Source organism: Artibeus jamaicensis, unplaced genomic scaffold (assembly GCF_021234435.1).
Source record: "Artibeus jamaicensis isolate MK-2021 breed Jamaican fruit bat unplaced genomic scaffold, CSHL_Jam_final scaffold_1964, whole genome shotgun sequence".
Taxonomy (NCBI): domain Eukaryota; kingdom Metazoa; phylum Chordata; class Mammalia; order Chiroptera; family Phyllostomidae; genus Artibeus; species Artibeus jamaicensis.
Window position 1 is genome coordinate 61,787,085 of NW_026522030.1, and position 13,809 is coordinate 61,800,893.

Below are 13,809 nucleotides of genomic sequence, written 5' to 3' on the forward strand. Positions count from 1 at the left end.
TAGACTAGTCTCAGCAGCCCCACCCTGAAGGTTCCAGAGACATATGGATTCTAGGTCAAATGTCAGGCTATGTTTGAAATCAGTTTAGTCCCTACGGAGCACCTGGGTGTCTTGGGAAGAAGTACATGGTAAAATTAAAGAATCCAGTCTCTAGAGTCACTAACACTGTTAATGTGTGATCCCCTTTCAGAGAATCTGAAGGCCATTATAGCCCTTCAGGCCGGGGTGAGGAGTAAAGACTACAAAAAGAAATGAGCTGAGAGACAGCACAGCCATCTAGGAGGTGTTAGAAGTGAGCATATATGTCTGCCTTTTTACGGGGGAGGCATGTCAGGGGAGTGTGTCTGATGTCTGCCACTTAACAGAGGGGAAGTAAGTCAAGAATAATGAAGAGACAGTTTAAATGATTTTCTATAGGACTCAGGAACAGAGTCTATGAGAACGTTCTGGAGATATATAGCAAAACCTTATAAAATCTGAATGATTTCCTCATTTCACATACTCATTGCCTCACAGCAACCCAGGATTTCTATATTCTCGTAACCACGTATTCTAGTAATAGTCACAAATGACCTCTTATTGTCAAATGTAATGGATTCTGTTTTCATCGTTTTATGCAATTTATGCAACAAATATTTATGGAATGCTCTCGAAATTCCAGGAAATATTCTAGGTACTTATGATACAATAAATAATATTCCAGTGAAGCAGAGAGGTTAGCAGGGCATAGGCTTAAAGCTGTTTCCCAGTAGTTTGTGTGCGTGTATGTGTCTGTGTGGACTTGGTGTTCCTAAATATATGTCAGAAGTGTGGTTGAGGTTTTTCATCTATTTTGCTAGGGGGCATAAAAACAAGCTTTTGCCACAAAACACATCCATCCTTGCTGTGGAGTTAGTGTTCCCAAAGGAGATAAATGACATGCACAATTTCAAATGAAAAGTAAAAAATAACTTACATTTTTTGTCTAGACTTGTACCTGATACTTTATTGTGAAGATCTTGAATAAATGCACTAAAACGTATGACTTGAGCTCAAAGTCTAAGTAAAGACCTTTGTTCCTAAAACAAATCTTACCACAAGTCAGACGTTAAAAACCTAAACCATGAGGACTCTCTATATTTAAAGTAATATTTGTCAAAACTGAGAATGCATTACCTCCCGCATGTTGGGCAGTTCTCAGTTTGTTACAGCACACACCTTGTGGGAGGGTCTCCTCAGTTACTCTGGGGATAGAAGGCACCTCCCAAGTCAGCTGTTTTACACGTGAGAACAAGTTTTTTTTTTGTCCTATGGTAAATTTTCCAATATCTTCTGAATAATGGTTTGTACACAGTAAGGATGTTCTATATAAGACTTACATTTATGTCCCATAGTCTAACAAAGAAGCAAAGAAATCTCTAAGCACCTTATTCACCAAGTGATGTCAATTTTGCAAGGTTCTACACATTCAATAATGCACTGCTTATCAGTGGAATGACATAATTTGGTTCAAAATACTGTTGCTTGTGTTTTCTAAATCACAATATATGTCATAAAAATTTAGAAAGTAAAGATCAATAATAATATCCAGTAAGACTTTGTCCACAGATAATTTTATTAACATTCTGAGCTATATGCATTATTAGTCTTTTTTAAGCATACAATTTCCATTTAAACAAAAATAACACTGGAAATCCTTGTTTCCTAATATACCTTTTTCATATAAACATTATGAGTATCTTGCTATGGCATTTAATATTTTTCTCCATTATTTTAATATTATGTTCTATTTATAACATATTACAATCTACATCATAATATCCTGACTTTCATGTTATTAATACATTATTGCCATTATGAAAACAATGGTATGATATACAATCTGCTGAAAAAAATGTTTACACATACATCAGTTGCTTATTAGAATAAATGCACATGAAGTAGAATTATTGGGCAAATAGGTACATACACTTTTAAGTGTTGATGTAGACTATCAAATATGTTTCACAAAAGTTCATAAAAATATCAAATTCTCTAAGAAGAGTATGAAAGTGTTATTTCCTACAATGTCTCAAACACATTGCAACATATTATTTTCTTTGAAGGTTGATTGCTGATCTGCATTTTCATACTTGTTAATGAATTTGAAATTAGTTTTATTTGTTGGCCATTTGCAGGTTTGAGCAAAGCACATTAATACTTTAAAGAAAATAAAAGACTTTAAAGGGTAGAACTCTACTACTGCTGTATTTGGCTTCAGAAAAAGAGAAAATGGAAGTTTCTGACATAGAAATGTTTTTACAGGCCACTGAATCACTAAATCATCTGCACTTCAACAGGACTGTAATGACAGTAAGTGACTGCTCCCAATCAAAGTTAGCTGAAACAATAGGGAAAATATTCATTAATTTCCTTTAGACAATCTTAGTAAGCCTCAGAAATGCTAAAACTAGAGATTCAAATGCTATCTCCCATATATCATCCCTCATTGCTGCTTCTCTCTACCATTTAATTTTATTCTGTAGACCTTAAGGCTGGAGTTAAGAAAAACACTATATTCTAATTGAAATTCTTGGAATTATTCTTTTCCCAATTCCTTGAAAATTCTAGGAATAGACTGTGAATGCTTTACCTGGATCATATTTTAATCAAGGCAATTAGATGCTATAATTAGCAGCTGTCATTACATTGTTGTAATAAGAAGATTAAATTTTTCCAAAGGAAAAAATATGTTATTTCCAATGAAAAGAGAAAAGGCTGGTTAGATAATAACCATGTGATTAATCCTATTAATCATATCCATTCTCAGCGTCTTCTGTTCTAAAAATTGGAAAAAAGTACTCTAATGTGTCTCTTGCAAGTTTACACCTGGTGAGAGAAAAAATGATCAGTTATTTGAACATGATTTTCTGTCACATTGGCTCATCCTCCTTTAGGATACAATGGCCAAATCTGCTAGAAATTTGGGCAAATGAGCACTTTCTTTTGTTCATCTACTCAAAAGTGGTTAATGAAAGTTTCAACAACCAAGTTTGTCTGTTCATTCAAACAAAATTCCGTGTGTGCCTTTCATGTCTGGCCTATGTCCACCACCAGTTGGCAATGAGAACTGGCATCACAATACCAACATACCAGTCTTAAGGTCTACATATTAGCACAGCTACATACCCACATGGTACCTAGGTTTCACTTGTAAAGGCATAATTAATCCAAGGCCGTCTTGTCTGTTTTATATTTTTGTAGCATTCAGCCCATATTAACCCAAATTTATTGCTAAGTGAACCACAGCTAATCTTTTTCCACATGAACCATGGATATTTACCTAATTGATTAAAGTTATTAAGAGCCAAAAATAAAATTGAAATTTTATAGAAAAAAAAGTTAGTTGTGTGGACTGTCTGCCATAATTACTTAGTAAAATAGCCATTGGCTACTCATGTATAATGTGTCACATTTTCTTGCAGACATTATCAATCTTAAAGTAATTGAATTGCATATAATTTTTCTCCTAAAGATCCTTACTACCTTACAACTGTGCTCATATGAATTCCCTATGTCTGCTCACAGATGATCCAAGAGATAAATACTCTGTTAAAATATAAGAATCATGAATATAGATGTTCTATAAAGAACTCTTGGTCTAAAGGTTACAAGTTCAACTCTAATGTAGATTAGTAATGATGCATTATCATTATACTTTAAAGGTCACTGGAAAGAAGTCAACAATTTGATACTATCTTCCAGGAAAAAATGTTACAGATGTCTTTTCTTCATCAGTAAAAAAATGTTTAATTCACATAAGAAAAAGCTTTTATGGAAATAGAGACCAAAGCCCTAGAGAGCTCAAATTAGAAACAAGAGTATAAAAAGAACAATAGTGCACCAGCTCCCACTGTCTACTTTCATGAAGAAGGATAATTTTACTTGATGTATTATCAACATGCAACCTTAGATTAAAATAGTTAACATGCTATATATGCTATATGTTTATTAATAACCATATGCTATTTCAAAAACAAATTGTTTCTTAATTTCAAATTAAAAATATAACATACCATAAAATGATATTCTTTGGAAATAATCCAATTGAAAACTTCCTCTATTCCATCATCTATAGGTATATAAAATATACTAACAGATTCAGTTATTATGGAACTTATCAAAAGATCAGGTTTATAACTAGGTAAATTGTTGGAAAAAATGATTTTTGGATTTGGAACTATGGAAACAATTGAGAACAACCAAACTATTGTGGATATTTCATAATAATCTACTAAACTGTACTTTAAGTCCTTTATAACTAATTATAAATATTTGGTGTGAATTAATTCCTACTAATTTGCCAACCCCTCCCTATTAAGGAGTAAAATACTGGCAAATGTGGCAAAATACCAATTGTAAGTATTTCCCACATCATCCTGGCTGGTGTAGCTAAGTGGGTTGAGCTCAGGCATGTGAACAACAGGATTGCAGTTCGATTCCCAGTCAGGGCACATGCTTGGGTTGCAGGCCACTTCCCAGCAGGGTACACATGAAACACAACCATACATTGATATTTCTCTTCCTCTCTCCTTCCCTTCCCCTCTAGAGATAAATAAATAAAAAATTTAAAAAATAAAAAAATATTCCCCACATAGCCTCATATGAACCTGTTATGTTTTTCACTTAGTAGTAATAATACTTGAAGATCACTGAATCCAGAACTTTTAAAATTCTATTGGTATTTACTTATAATCTCTTTCAAATATGGGAGCAATTTTGCCTTGAAAATCTTGATATTATTTTGATCTCGTTACTCTTTAACCTACATTATTTGTCTATAAGGCTTAAATAATTAATTTATTCATTCGATGTATTTGAGCACCTATTATGTGTCAGTCAGTGTGTTAGGAGTTAAGGATACAAAATTAAATCAGTATCATTCTTTGTTTGAAATGCTTAATCTATGGTGAGAGTCAGAGGGAGAAAGAGAAAGTGTGGGTGGGTGTGTGCGTGTCTGAAGGAGAAAAAGAAAGGAATAACTTGACTTGAGAATTGGGGGAATGAAAAAGGTGAAGCAGAATGACATTTCCCCCCAGATTTGAAGAGTAAAAATGAGTTTCTGTAGTGGAAAAGGGGGCACAAAAAGATGTGGGAAATGCAATTTTCTGTTTGAGTCTCTAGTATACACACTATAAAACTAGTTTTAGTTTTCTCATAGTATATGAACAGTGGGAAACATGAACCTGGATGCTTTTCTCTCACCATGTTCTGTAGCAGTTTCTCAAGGTTACTTTTTCGTAGCCATCCTTTCCCTAAAGACTAGACTGAGAGTTCACACTTGTAGGCCTCACTGGCCACTCAAGTTTCTAGGCTACTATCTGCCCCTGCCGGTCCCTACAGGTATAACACTCACTACTCGGAATTCACAGCCAATGTGGTCTCACCTCAACCATCATACCTCACTCCAGTGTTATGTCAAATTTATCCTTACCATTTTGTTTTGTTTTCCCTCTGAGCAAATTCTTCTTTTATTCTCAGTGTTCTACCCTCGTGGGAGGGGGACAGTTTAATTATATTCAATGGATTTTTTGAAAGGTAAGAATGTATAAAATTAACAATATAAAGGTCATTCCCATTGCAAAAAACAGTCTTGTCTTTATACTCTTTTATTGTGTTCTTTGTATAATACCCTTTTTCCTTCTCTTATAAGTAAAGGTCAATTTAGAACAAAGTAATCAAAAATTTTTTGAGTATTAAACAGTTGCTACTATTCCAGCAGCATTCATTCCTTACATTGTTCATGTTCCATCATGTGGTCCTTATATAGAGTTATTTGAATGGAAGAAATGAAAGAAAATCAGTGTGGGTGGGTAAGGCAGGGGAGACTAATGGGGGGGATTTGAGGACAACTGTAATTAAACAATAAATTTTTTGAAATTGTAAATTTAATACCTAAAATTGGAAATTATATATACTTACATATATACATTCATATGTATATATATTCATACATATATTATATGTATCACACACTGAATCTGAAAAGATAATAACATAATACCAATCTACCAATAATGTAAACTGGTATGCATCTGGAAACCTTTTTATTTTTAAAGAAATAAAAGGTTACTAAGGGAGGAAGTTCAATGGCTTTTGTGTCATTTTAAGGTTTATATGATACATAATAATATCTTGAAAGGTAAATGTTGGCCATTAAATATTGTTTTATATTTTAAAACTATATTCAATTTAATTCATTTATTTTTTGTGTTTCTTAAGAAAAAAACTCACATATACAATTCTCAATCATTGGTTCATGTTATATGAATAGTTTTACTATTTCCATATTGGTAGTATCTTTAATCTGAATTTTTTTAACTTCTATGAACAGATTTATCAAAGCTCATCTTTAAGTATTTCTGTAAAAATATTGTAAAACGTATGAATGTAGTTTAAGGTTTTAAGCTTATTCACCTGTTGGTTCATTATTTTTGGTAGCTAGTAAATACTCATTAAAATCTGATCACTATATAAAAATATTAAAACAGAATTAATTTGTACATAACTCTCATCTTCTACCCACACAGGATGCAGTATTGACTATAATGGGACCAGGTGACATGTGGCTGAATTGCACTGAAATTCTGCCTGCATCAGCACCAGAAGCACTTTAGAAACTGAGAATTTAATTCCCCCAACTGCTTGGTATATTATTTTTAACATGTTATTAATTTTAATGAAACTGATTAAAGTGATATTCACTAAATGTTTTGGAAATTTTCCAAACTATGTTACTAATGAACTGAAATGTGCCTCAGGCACTTAACATATATTAGCCTTACATTGATGGTTGTTTGGTTTTACACAGGACTAAGAAAAATTGTAAATAACCATAATGCCTTTGGGCAAGGAGACTGAAAATTACAAATCTAAGTTTAATAAAAGTGACTTTTCTGCATAAATGTTACTGTTAGAGGTCAGAAGAATGCGTCGTTAGCTATGAAAAATAAAAAAAATGAGTTCTCACATATCCCATTCCTATATTACAATGTCTTAACCTTTTACTTCATTTTTGTGTAATATACTTTTCTATCAAATTTTGTTATTTTATCTACTTTCTCTAGTTTTGAATTCAAAATATTTATTTTGATAATATGGTAAAAAGGTTTTTTTAGGCATATGTATAGTTTGGCCATTTCTGTAGAGTTTCTTACAGTCATAAAAAAAATGAGTTGGGATGAATTCTAAATTATGCTTCAATGATACAGAATTAAGAAAAACAAGGATATATATGTAAAAGATTCTTTTGGATTTATTTCACAGACTTTGCATTTACTCTTTTGTTTCATATACACAGTTTACTATGTGTTTCATGTGCTGCTACATGGCTAACTAAAAAAAGACAAAGAAATAACATTAGTTTCAGCCCATAATAATCGCAGAGTTAATTGAGTAAATATGACATATACACAGAAGCAATTAGGAAATCACCTAAACTATTAAAATATCTTTAAAAATATGTTGTTTAAATGAGAGATAATCTTTGTTCCTGACATTTTCTTTATAGTTATGAAAATATTGTCTTAATCATACCCTTTAACAAATCATCAAAAATAGTATGATGGAAATTAAAGCACAATAATTCTACAAGACTTTCTTAGTTAATTTATCAAAAGGCATTTTCTATCCAAAGATTAAAAGTCATCAAACTCCATTGTTATAATTATATACATGTACGGCTTACTAATTTTAATGGAAGTATAGCAATTTTTCTCTGAAAGATATTAAACACATTTAATTAGAAATGTTTGAGTTCACTTGAGAAATCAGAGTTCTTGTTAACAAATCTTTTGTGCAAAGAAAAACTGTGGTTGCAACAGAATACAAAATCATACACAAGGCACTCGAAAAACTATACACAAAGATATATAAAAACAAAAGGAACATATATGCTCTGGATTTCTCCTTTCTGAAATAGCTGCAAATGACATGGACCATGGTATTCAAATAAATAAAAAGATATATATTTACGGACAATAATTTTACCAGCAATAGAAGCTAAAAGTAGGAGAGACAGTATTTGCACACAGCTAACTCTTGGTTCAACCACATCCATTCATTCAAAAAACATTTTTGATTCCCGTACAACATTACATAGTTAAGGTTGCCACCCTTAAATCCTTTCTTCTCTCATAATATTTGTTTCTGAGAATTCTCTTCTAGTTTGTCTGCCACTGCTCTGATTCTTCTTTCTGTTTCTTCTCTTTGCCTGCCTTCTTGGTCTTCTCAGTTTTTAAATGTAGGTCATCCCTAAGCTTCTGGACTCCTTGTATTTTATTTGTTGTTATTCTCTCTACAATTCATTATGTCCTATCATAGTTTCAATTGTCACCTCTCTTCAGATGGCTCAACATTCTGTATTTCCACCTTTGAGTCCTCTCCCAAACTTTAAATCTAAAGTTTTAGCTCCTTCTTATCCTTGGCCCCTTGATAGCTCTACCTTGACTTAACATATTTTAGGCAAACCATCTTCACAGTTTCTACTCTCCTGTCTCTTCTCATGCCTAAAAGTTACTTGATCTCCCTCCTCCATTCCATCCCTCTTCCCTAGTGCCTCAGGTTTGATGCCTTTTTTTGAATGCCTACATCTACCTTCCAAGTGCAAAGAAGCCTACGCTCTCTCCCTCAAATTCCCACAAATCAAAACTGCATTACAGCTATTTGCTTTCTACTAAAATTGATTTTGATTTTTTTAATTTCTATTTATGGCACCCATGGCCTAGTCTTTCAAGGTTAAAAACTTTTAGTCAACTTGATTTCTTTTTCTTTCTCATCCTTATATTGAGTTAGTGATTAAAAATTGTACCTATTCTTCTGTAAAATCTTCTGGTTTAATACCTTATTTTAGAATTCCAAATTCTTCTTCTCAAGCAGAAGCTAACTCTTCTTTTCTCTACACTTTATCAAGCAAAGTGCTTTGTTGTTATGTCTGCTTAATATTTTATCCTTAACTAATATACACAAGATAACCATGACAATTCTTCATCTGATGGTCTCTCACAGGACCAAACACTAGTTACAGATAAATTCCTTTGTTTATTAATAAATTAATCTGCTTTTATTATCTGTACCTACACAAGTCTACCTTGTATTCTAACCTCTTAACAAGAGGTATCACATCTCTTTACTACTCTGTTTAATTCTGTTTTGCCTCAAATTTTATAACCTGTATTATCATTATCTTCTTCATAATCATAATCAGGATCACGACCATCATCATCACTATCATATTCATCAGTCTTGTAGGGCTTTACATGTATTTCTTCATAGATCTTTTATTTTCAAAGAATTTTTATGTACTAATTTGTCTAGAAGGATACCATAACAATTTAAAATTATATTATTATTTTTCAGAGTATAAATAATAATTTAAGGCACTTGGAAATAAACAATGATAAAAATGTTCCCTGAACTTAAGATGTTTAAACTTCATAACAAACAGTAATAAATAATGTGTGCTTGTGAGATTTCAACTAAGGTTAGAGGACCTCTACCTTAAATTTGAATAATTCTTTATTTATATTCCTTAGTGCATAGGATTTCTTCTGAAATTTTATTCCTTAATGAGTGACCGAAACTGAAGTTATGCTAATGAAGGTGCAATAAAATAAGGAAATACACTTCTTATAACATTTTTGTTCTTACTCACAAATATCTCCACTGAGCCTATGTTAGTAAAAGACTTCTCACCTAACTGTATTATATTTAAGGAACACAAGTGTTTTTTGATAAGCACAGAAAATAATGAGAAGCACATTTTAATTCTCCAGATAAAAGTCCATGACTACATGGAAATATAAACCACTAAGGAAACCAATGCTATTAAACAAGCCATTGACATGACTTAGAAATGATTTTATTTATTTCTCTTGGTTTAATGGACATATCCTAGAGTTGTCATTCTGAAGACTCATTTGATTGGCCTTCAAGTTTTGGGTCCTGTAACTTTCCTTCCTCCTTAGGGACACTACGTATTCAAAGTTGTAATCATTCCTATCCTTTATTTCACCACATAAATATCAACAGCCACATTTTCAACCTATGCAACCATAAGGTCTAAGCAAAAAGCAACACACTAAAACCTGAGAAAGTACCTTGAATTTACCACCCTAGTAACTAAAAAGAAGACAGAAGGAAAATTCAAAACAAACAATAGTAGAAAGGTTCTTGAGTAACTATTATTAACAAGACATGTTAGTTATACATGTTATCTTTTAATCTTATAATTTAAAATAAGTTTTATCTTCTATTTATATCCAAGAACATGACAAAGATCTTTAAAAAGTAGAGTAGATATTTAAATCTAAGTTTAGTTTTTAATCATCTCTCCAAGTCCTCGGAGACCTAAGAAACCACATTCTAAGCAAAACAAAATGAAAGAAAGATAATGATATAAAACCCATTCATGTGATTATTATGCAATATAAAAAGATCCTGATTTTTTTTTTACCTCTTTGCAAATTTAGGCTGGTTTCAAATATAAAATGGAAGGCTTAATCTGATGAACAAACCTATTCCTTCCAAACAGGGATATGAAGTTATCTCTCAGTAAAAAGATATTTGAGTACACAAGACCTACATAGTGAAAGGTGACTGGGATTCAGTGGCTACTCAGGCAGTTTGACTTCAAAGGTGGTGGCTAAAATGCTATGATATAAATGAACCGAGAAATGCAAATATCAGTTTAGTATCATATCAAAAAATGCACAAATTACAGCCTTGGGGAGGATGCAAATACCTGGTGCTCCAAAGTTTCCTCATGTGTTTAACAATTAAAATAAAATTTTTATTAGTTACTCTTGCTGTATATTTATACCCAACATATAAAATAAAGACTCATTGACCAATTAAATTCATGGACCTACTCCTTTAAGCATTCAGGCCCCATCAAAAACATTCTCCCAACCGATGAGTTAGCCAAAATTAACCCTGAGGTTTTGAAGATAAACCACAGGATGGGTCATCTGAACCTCTGAGAAACTCATGCTGCAATCTATCTTAGCTCAGTATCGGTGAAAATGATCACAGCGTGAATATAGTGTTAATTATTCCATGATATTCAATCTAAACTTTATCTCCACCACGTCAGTGAATTTTAAATCTAGTTTTTTAAAAAGGCTTTTGTTTATACACGAAACAATGGCCATTGTGTCTGCTGAGCTAATCAGATCACTTCAAGCAGGAAGGTCAGGAGATGCTGAGAGAGTTAGAGTCACAAACACTTAAGTTAAAAATTCAGCCCTGGCTGGTGTAGCTCAGTGGATTGAGTGCAGGCCTGCAAACCACACGATCCGGGGTCGATTCCCAGTTAGGGCACATGTGTGGTTTGCAAGCCAGTTCCCAGCAAAGGACTCATGAGAGGTAACCAACCATTGATATTTCTCTCCTTCCTTTTCTCTCTAAAGATAAATTTTAAAAATCTTAAAAAAAACCTTTCTATTTAAAAAATCCATACACTCATATCAAATATTACTTTTTTAACCCTGAAAAGTTAAATAAATGAAGCCATAAAGAAATAAAGAATACATAGTAGTGTCCAACCATGCTGTCATTTTTATTGTCTTACACAGAAGCTGAGATTCTGAAATTTTATTCACTTTATTTTAGAATCTACTTAATTAAAATTCACGAGTATCTGTCAGTGTCCATTGTTTCTAAAATCAATACAAGTATAAAAGTGAAACTCATGTTTGGTTGGGAGCTTAAATCTATGTTATTTTAATTTAGGCAAAATTGACTAGAGAACTAAGAATAAACATCTAAATACATCAACCCAAAACAAAGTTTTGCAGCACTTGTATGTAATGAATAATTCTTAAAAAGTTATTTTAGGCTTAAATTTTACAGATGATACTTTGAGTTCTTTGTTTTGAAGGACTAAAACTAGGAATGGTACCTATGCTAATGTTGCATTATGATAGGCAAAATAATGACCCCTCCAAAGATGTGTACATTTGAACTTTGGAACCTATGAATATGTTATGTTACATGGCAAATGGGAATTATAGTTGCAGTTGGAATCAAGGTTACTAATAAAATGATCTTAAAACACAAAAATAATCCTGGATAGGTGAAAGAGGAAAGCAGGAGACTAAATATCAGAGCAATGAAGCATGAGAAAGACTCCACTGGCAGCTGGGCCCTTGCTTTGAAAGTGGGAGAGGGCTCTGCCTCAAGGAATTGGGCTGTCTGTAAAGGCTGGAAAAAGCAAGGAAATAGTTTCTCTGCTTCTGACATGTGCTCTTGGTCCCAACATGGTGCTGTCTCCAGGAAGGCTGCAGCTGCAGAGATCTTTCGTCATTGACTGGAAAATGCAGAAGCCTTTGCAGGTATCAGAAGTTCACATATCAAATATATCTCCCCACATGCACCAGTTATATATGTAACATTAAAAATGAACATGGCTTCCAGTTCCATCCATGCTGTTGCAAAGGATAAGACCGGAAAGCATTATGCTAGGTGAAATAAGTCAAGTGGTGAAAGAGAAATACCATATGGTCTTACCTATAAGTGGAATTTAATCAACAAAAAAAAGGAAGCAAAGTGTAACCAGAGACACTGAAATAAAGAACAAACTGACAATAACCAGAAGGGAGTGGGGAGAAGGATAATAGGGGATAATGGGGGCATCAAAGAACATGTATAAAAGGTCTCATGGACAAAGCCAAAGGGGGGTAAGTTCAAGGGTGGGAGGTGGGGATGGGTGGGATGTGGGGCATGGTGGGGTAAAAATGGAAACAACTGTACTTGAACAACAGTATAAATGAAATAAATAAATACAGAAAGAAATAAATAGAGCATGGCTATGTCCTCTTGGTTTGCTATTATTGGGCTTCCACAAGATTCAAAGGAAGATGAAGCAGGCAGCAGGAAATATAAAAGCTTTAATAAAGAGGTGAAGAATGACATTACTTCAAACATAATTATTTGGGGGAGGATTTTCTCAGAGAGGAGCTTTATGTTTTACACACTACTCTTAACACTGCAAAAACAGGGTGGTGTCACTCCAATTAGTTGCTGGCTTCCCGTGCAGCTTCCCCCAGGGTCCTATCAGTGGCCTAAATAGAGATATTTCTGTTCTTTAGTGCCATGAAGATTTCTACCCTCTAGTTTCCCTGTTTGGTTCTCTTTTTGTCAAAAAGGTAAAGCATTGGTAAATCTGGTCATTGCAACATTTCAAACCTGTGAAAATATGATGCACAATTCAAGTTAACAGGAAATGAAGGATATCGTGCAATTCAATGGTACACTCCTACCTTCAGCTGACTGACATCACTGAGCAGCCATGTGTAGAAGTACACACCAGCATTACTATAGTGTAGTATGAACCTTTTCCGGTGCCCAGTCTTGAAATCTGTGATAATTGCAGTGTTAAAATATTTTGCAAATACACACCAGTGACAGACTAAATAATACCTCCTTGTGGGAAATTTATATGTTAAGTTTCCATACATGTAGCTGTCCATATAATATCACCCACCTATACTAGTGTTAAAAATAGATGAAGCAGCTAGATTCTTTTTCCCAAATATATTTCAGCAAAATAATAAAATACTGCAACCAGAATTTGTATTACATCATTTGAAAATTATTAGTATACTTAATGAAAACTTGTTCAGGTATAAATGAGTAGCTAAGATATAAATAATTTATGAATGTTGTCACTTTGTGGACTTATTCTAAAACTATTTGATCACCATACAGAATTTGTATTTTTATAAATATTTTCATATATACTTACTGGTTTTAACACATAAAAAGAATGATAAAAAGAAAGTGTTACTACAG

At 33.0% G+C, this 13,809-nt stretch overlaps 1 pseudogene; it reads left to right on the forward strand.

Annotated features, from left to right (window-relative positions):
* The window catches only part of LOC119062149 (acyl-protein thioesterase 1-like), a 68,006-nt pseudogene extending 54,715 nt beyond the window's left edge, over positions 1–13,291 (forward strand).
* Positions 13,292–13,809: the final 518 nt, after the last annotated feature.